This window comes from Triturus cristatus, chromosome 5_1 (genome assembly GCF_964204655.1).
Source record: "Triturus cristatus chromosome 5_1, aTriCri1.1, whole genome shotgun sequence".
NCBI classification, from domain to species: domain Eukaryota; kingdom Metazoa; phylum Chordata; class Amphibia; order Caudata; family Salamandridae; genus Triturus; species Triturus cristatus.
In genome coordinates this window covers 88,508,548-88,515,672 of record NC_140587.1, presented here as the reverse complement: position 1 = coordinate 88,515,672, position 7,125 = coordinate 88,508,548, and the positions used below count along the sequence as shown (strand labels likewise).

The 7,125-nt window shown below is 53.4% G+C and overlaps 1 pseudogene; it reads left to right on the top strand.

Annotated features, from left to right (window-relative positions):
* The first annotated feature begins 1,337 nt into the window (after window positions 1–1,337).
* On the top strand, window positions 1,338–2,978 carry LOC146830281 (18S ribosomal RNA; annotated as a pseudogene).
* The last annotated feature ends 4,147 nt before the right edge of the window (window positions 2,979–7,125 follow it).

The window sequence follows — 7,125 nt, the reverse complement described above, 5'->3', positions numbered from 1 at the left end:
CACCTTGTGTGCACGTATTAAAAGAAAGGGGGGTCATTCTCCTCCGAATTAGTAGGGAGAGGGTCAGTCATACCTCCGTGTGGATTCTGAGACAGGGGAAGGCAGAAACCGTGCCCACCCGCCGGGGCCTGCAAGGGGCCTGGGTCCACGCCTGCCTCTCAGCCTCATGAGGTGCGGTGATGCTGAGACGGGGGAAGGCAGCACCCGGGCCTGCCCCACCAGGGCCCCCAGGGGCCTGGGTATGCACCTGCCTCTCAGCCCCTTCCCGATGGTCCTATTTTCTCCAAGCTTGCTCAGTCAGACCTTCGTGAGGTCCGGTGATGCCAAGACGGGGGAAGGCAGCACCCGGGCCTGTCTGCCGGGACCCCCAGGGGCCCGGGTACGCACTTGCCTCTCAGCCCCTTCGCAATGGTCTTTTTTCTCCGAGGTGCGGTGATGCTGAGACGGGGGAAGGCAGCACCCGGGGCCCCCAGGGGCCCAGGTATGCACCTGCCTCTCAGCCCCTTCCTGATGGTCCTTTTTTCTCCGAGTTAGCTCAGTCAGACCTCTGTGAGGTCCGGTGATGCCGAGATGGGGGAAGGCAGCACCCAGGCCCACGTGCCGGGGCCCCCAGCAGCCCGGGTACTCACCTGCCTCTCAGCCCCTTCGCGATGGTCGTTTTTCTCAAAGCCTCCTTGACCCAGGAGCAGGCGGGGATGCTAAGCCAGCATACCCCCTGCGCTAGGGCGGTCTGCCAGGGGATGCCCCAGCTGTACTCTGATCGATTGGGCACTCTCGGTCCATTTAGGGATGGACTGCTTGGCCAGCCTCGGCTGTTGTTTCAAGCAATGAGCTTCCTCCCCGCATTAACCTTCGGACTCGAGGGCCTACCGCCTGGTGGGAGACCCTTCTCCATACCCAGCAGAGCGAAGGCCGAGTGGCCCCGGCAGCTCATGTCCCCCAGTGGTCTGACCCGAGCGGAAGAGGTTGGGTGGCGCCAGGCCCTCGGATGCTGCTGTCCAGCAGGTTCATAGGCCCCGTGCGCCACACTGTCACCCCTCTCCGCACATTTCCACAGCATCTCGAAACGACCATTCCGAGTGGTGCCGCCGCTGCCAGGCTCCGGCACCCCTGCGTCTTGCTCAGCCTGTGCCTCGACCCGCTTCTCGCTTCCGGGGGAGACGACTGGGCCTGCCAGTGCCCATGTGACCGCATCTCTCCACCCCTCCAGCGAGCCCTCCCACCCAGGCGAGTGAGCTCCTTCCCCCAGCAGGCACCCAGAGGGAGGGGTGTGTGAAGGTTGGCATTAGGGAGATGGGCATGCGGCCCCCCGAACCCACCCCGTCAGCAGGTGCAGCTACCTGGTTGATCCTGCCAGTAGCATATGCTTGTCTCAAAGTTTAAGCCATGCACGTGTAAGTACACATGGCCGGTACAGTGAAACTGTGAATGGCTCATTAAATCAGTTATGGTTCCTTTGATCGCTTCATATATTACTTGGATAACTGTGGTAACTCTAGAACAAATGCATGCCGACGAGCGCTGACCTCCCAGGATGTGTGCATTTATCAGACCAAGACCAATCCGGGCTCGCCCAGCCGCTTTGGTGACTCTAGTTATCCTCGGGCCGATCGCACGTCCCTGTGATGGCGACCATACATTCAGATGTCTGCCCTATCAACTTTCGATGGTACTTTATGTGCCTACCCTGGTGACCACAGGTAACAGGGAATCAGGGATAGATTCGGAGAGGGAGCCTGAGAAATGGCTACCACATCCAAGGAAGGCAGCAGGCGCGCAAATTACCCACTCCCGACTCGGGGAGGTAGTGACGAAAAATAACAATACAGCACTCTTTCGAGGCCCTGTAATTGGAATGAGTACACTTTAAATCCTTTATTGAGGATCCATTGGAGGGCAAGTCCGGTGCCAGCAGCCGCGGTAATTCCAGCTCCAATAGCGTATATTAAAGTTGCTGCAGTTAAAAAGCTCGTAGTTGGATCTTGGGATCGAGCTGGCGGTCTGCCGCGAGGCGATCTACCGCCTGTTCCAGCCCCTGCCTCTCGGCACCCCCTTGATGCTCTTGACTGAGTGTCCTGGGGGTCCGAAGCATTTACTTTGAAAAAATTAGAGTGTTCAAAGCAGGCCGGTCGCCTGAATACTTCAGCTAGGAATAATGGAATAGGACTCCAGTTCTATTTTGTTGGTTTTCAGAACTGGGGCCATAAATAAGACGGACGCCCGGGGCATTCATATTGTGCCACTAGAGGTGAAATTCTTGGACCAGCACAAGACGAACCAAAGCGAAAGCATTTGCCTAGAATGTTTTCATTAATCAAGAACGAAAGTCAGAGGTTCGAAGACGATCAGATACCGTCGTAGTTCCGTCCATAAACGATGCCGACTAGCGATCTGGCAGCGTTATTCCCATGACCCGCCGAGCAGCTTCCGGTAAACCAAAGTCTTTGGGTTCCGGGGGGAGTATGGTTGCAGAGCTGAAACTTAAAGGAATTGACGGAAGTGCATCACCAGGAGTAGAGCCTGCGGCTTTATTCCACTCAACACGGGAAACCTCACCTGGCCCGGACATGGAAAGGATTGACAGATTGATAGCTCTTTCTTGATTCTGTGGGTGGTGGTGCATGGCCGTTCTTAGTTGGTACAGCGATTGGTCTGGTTAATTCCGATAACAAACGAGACTCCTCCATGCTAACTAGTTCCGTGACCCCCAGCGGTCGGCGTCCAACTTCTTAGAGGGACAAGTGGCATTCAGCCACATGAGATCGAGCAATAACAGGTCTGTGATGCCCTTAGATGTCCGGGGCTGCACGCGCCCTAAACTGAATGGATCAGCATGTGTCTACTCTTCGCCAACAGGTGCGGGTAACCCGCTGAACCCCGGGATTGCAATTAGTTCCCATAAACAAGGAATTCCCAGTAAGTGCGGGTCATAAGCTCGCGTTGATTAAGTCTCTGCCCTTTGTACACACCGCCCATTGCTATTCTATTCTATTCTGGGTTTGGTAAAGCGCAACAGCTGCCCCAGCAATGGGGCGTCCCGGCGCTGAGAGAAGTCACAGAACCTACCAGGAAGAGGAAGGGGGGGGGGGAAAGGAGCAGCACTAGTTGGAAGGAAATAGAAAGGTCTTGATTGCCTTACGGAAGGCAGAAAGGCTGTCTATGGAACGTACGTGAAGAGGTAGAGCGTTCCACAGCTTGGGTCCCAGGACCTTGAAGGAGCGACCTCCAGTGCGACAGAGCTTTATTCGAGGTACATTCAGAAGGAGCTGGTTGGAGGAGCGCAACTCACGGCTAGGAACATAGGGGCAGATGAGGTTTTGTAGGAGAGTGGGGCTACCCTGTTTGAAGATTTTAAAGATCGTGATGAGGGCTTTGAATTTTACTCTGTTTTCAACGGGCGGCCAGTGGAGTTTGCGGATGGTGGCTCTGGCTGAGCATCTGCGGGGAAGACCGACCAACGTTCTTGCCGCCGCGTTTTGCACTCGTTGAAATCTAGCAGTTTCTGCTTTGTTTGCACCTAGGAGGAGGACGTTCGCGTAGTCCAGGCGTGATAGTTGCCTGGACAATCAGCTGGCGAACCTTCGGATCGAAAAAGCCAAGTATGGGCCTAAGATTTCTCAGAAGACCTATACAAGTGGCTGCCACCATTTTGGTATGTGTCTGGAGGCTGAGAGTGGCGTCCATCCAGACTCCCAGATTTTTGACACTGGATTTAGGGAGTGGGGTGGTACCAAGGGATGACGGCCACCAGTGCTCGTTCCAATGGCTGGTGTTTCTGCCAAGGAGGAGCACCTCGGTTTTCCCGGCGTTCAGTTGTAAATAATTGTCCGTCATCCATTGTGCCACTGCTGCCAGGCCATTTCTGAACCTGGACGCCGCGATGGAAGGGCTTTCAGTGAGGGTGACGACCAACTGGGTGTCATCGGCATACGATACTAAAGTAAGCCCCCACTCTTTGGCCACTTCCGCAAGAGGCTGAACGTATAAGTTGAAAAGGGAGGGGCTCAACGCTGAGCCCTGGGGAACTCCCTGTGTTATGGGATAAGGTTTTGAGAGGAAAGGGGGGGCTGACACCCGAAAGGATCTGTCCTTGAGAAAGGAGCGGAACCAGGTTAAAGCAAGGCCAGACACACCGGCCATCTCCAGACGTTTAAGAAGAATGTCGTGGGATACCGTATCAAAGGCTGCGCTGAGATCAAGAAGGATCAGCGCAGCACTCTGACCGGAATCTAAAATCGTCCGGAGATATTCGGTGGTGGCCAGCAGGGCAGATTCCGTGCTGTGGCCTGGTCTGAAACCATTTTGGGATGGGTCCAGGATGCCATTTAGGTCCACATGTTTGGAGAGAATGCCGTTGACGTGGGCTTCTGCTATTTAAGACATCCAGGGGAGAAGGGATATAGGTCGGAAGTTTTCTGGCTTCGAAGGATCCAGGGAGAGTTTTTTGATAATGGGTGATACCCAAGCCTGTTTCCAGGCTGTAGGTACAGTGGCGGATGAAAAGGAAAGATTGAGTGTTTCGATCATGGGGGGTAGGAAAAAGTCAAGTGAGTCCAGAAAATGAGAAGGGCTCATAGGATCCCCAGGGGAGCCAGATTTCACTTTTTTGCAGGGTTTGATTAGGTCGATAGCAGAGATAGCCGGGATTTGGGTGAGAGGGGTGATATTGGAGGTAAAGTTGGTGAGTTCACCAGGGTGAAAAGGGAGCTGCAAAAAGGTTTTGTAGATATTCTGGACTTTCTCTACAAAATATGTGGCAAGCTGTTCGCATTGTTCAATGGATGCAATTTTGGGAGAGGGTGACCTAGGACTCTGAAGTTCTTTGACTAGTTTGAAAATCATTTTAGCTGGATTTGGGTTAGAGCTGATTTTGTCAGCATAAAAAGCAGCGCGGGCAGTACGGATGGCTTTTTGATATATTTTAAGTTTAGATAAATAGTTAACTTTATCCTGACAGTCAAAGTCTTTTCTCCATTGACGCTCGGCTCTTTTGCATTCCTTGCGCAGGGCTTTAAGGGTGTCACTGTACCAAGGGTTAGATGGTGTGGACCGTCCTTTGGTCAATTTGGCTGGAATGAGAGTGTCAAGTCCACCTGTGATCCAGTTATTGAAGGAGGTATAGGTCGTGTCAATGTCTTGATTGGCTTCCCGATGAAATACTCCTAGGGTTTCATGGAAAATAGGGGTGGAAAGTTTGTGCCATGGTCTTTTAAGGCAGCGGTTGGATTCGGTTTTGTACTGACGTCCTGGAACTGGGACAGTTAGTTTGATGAGATAATGTTCCGTCCATCCCATAAATATGGGGACTTCTGTGACTGCCTCTTGGATGTTTGTAAAGACCGGGTCCAGAGTATGCCCGGCTAGGTGGGTGGGAGCCTGGATGAGGGAGTTAAGCTGCAATGCCGAGAGATCAGTAAGAAGATTAGTAATAGTGTGATCATTGGATATATCAAAATGCAGGTTGAGGTCGCCCAGAATAGTAAAGTTGGCAGATTTGGTTATAAGTGCGGTAGACACCTCGAGGAGGGCGTCAATGAACCTGGAAGCAGGGCCAGGTGGGCGGTAGATATATAGACCCGACATTGTGAATTGTGGGCTTGTGGTAATTTTAAATTCACAATCAGGGAGAGCTTCTTTAATAAATGAGCAGGTGAAATGCTTCTTATAAATTACCGCGATGCCACCGCCTCGTGTATCGCGATTTAAGGTGGCCAAATGATACTCGTCTGGGAGCGTAAGGTTGGGAATGGTAGAAGCGCCATCTCGTAGCCACGTTTCGCAAAGAAAGAGGATGTCTGGGTTTTCATCCAATATGAGCGAATTGACCTCTAGATGGTGTTTGGTGAGTGACCTGATGTTAAGTTGAAGTATCGTAAGGGGCGAGGTGGTGGTTGTGCCTCGGTTTCCCCGAACGCGATTTGGGCTGTCAGTAATGAAGTGGCAAGAGTTGCACTGGAGTTTCGAGTGGCCAAGGACGCCTGTCACATCAGAACATCTTTGTCTGTGATTCACGGCAAGGAGTTCTTCTCGGTTGTACCGTAAGGGCATATGGGGCACGGTTAGACCAGGGGGACTGGCGAATGGCGATGTCGTGGCGATGACGGGCGCAGACGGGTTTTTCTTAGGCGCGCCTTCGGCGCGCAAACGGCGCGCCCGCTGCGCCCGTCCGCTGCGCGTACGGTGTAAGCACATTCTGAAATAGGGAGGGGGAGGCCTGGGGGCGTGATCTCAAAGGGGGCGTGGCCTCAGAGGGGGCGTGGCCTCAGAGGGGGCGTTGCCTCAAGTGGGCATGGCCTCAGAGGGGGCGTGGCCTTAGAAAGGGCGTGGCAGGAAGAGTGCGTTTTGGAAGTGTCCGCGACCAGCGCTTAATCGGCTGTGCGGTGCTTTCAAGGGCAGAGTCCTGATGAAATAATAAAGTAAGTGCTCTTAAAATCAGCAATAGTGACAATCAAAATTTTTAAAACAACAGGCTAAATCTCCCGGCTTCCGCCTCAGGAGGGTTCGTGCTTACTGGCAGTGGGCGCAGGGAATCGGCGCTTTTAAACCCAGAGGGGAGGGGGCGTGGCCTCAAAGTGGGCGTGGCCTCACGTCTCCTCGGCGGGAAGAGTGCGTTTTGAAAGTGTCCGCGACCAGCGCTTAATCGGCTGTGCGGTGCTTTCAAGGGCAGAGTCCTGATGAAATAATAAAGTAAGTGCTCTTAAAATCAGCAATAGTGACAATCAAAATTTTTAAAACAACAGGCTAAATCTCCCGGCTTCCGCCTCAGGAGGGTTCGTGCTTACTGGCAGTGGGCGCAGGGAATCGGCGCTTTTAAACCCAGAGGGGAGGGGGCGTGGACTCAAAGTGGGCGTGGCCTCACGTCTCCTCAGCGGCAAGAGTGCGTTTTGAAAGTGTCCGCGACCAGCGCTTAATCGGCTGTGCGGTGCTTTCAAGGGCAGAGTCCTGATGAAATAATAAAGTAAGTGCTCTTAAAATCAGCAATAGTGACAATCAAAGTTTTAAAACAACAGGCTAAATCTCCCGGCTTCCGCCTCAGGAGGGTTCGTGCTTACTGGCAGTGGGCGCAGGGAATCGGCGCTTTTAAACCCAGAGGGGAGGGGGCGTGGCCTCAAAGTGGGCGTGGCC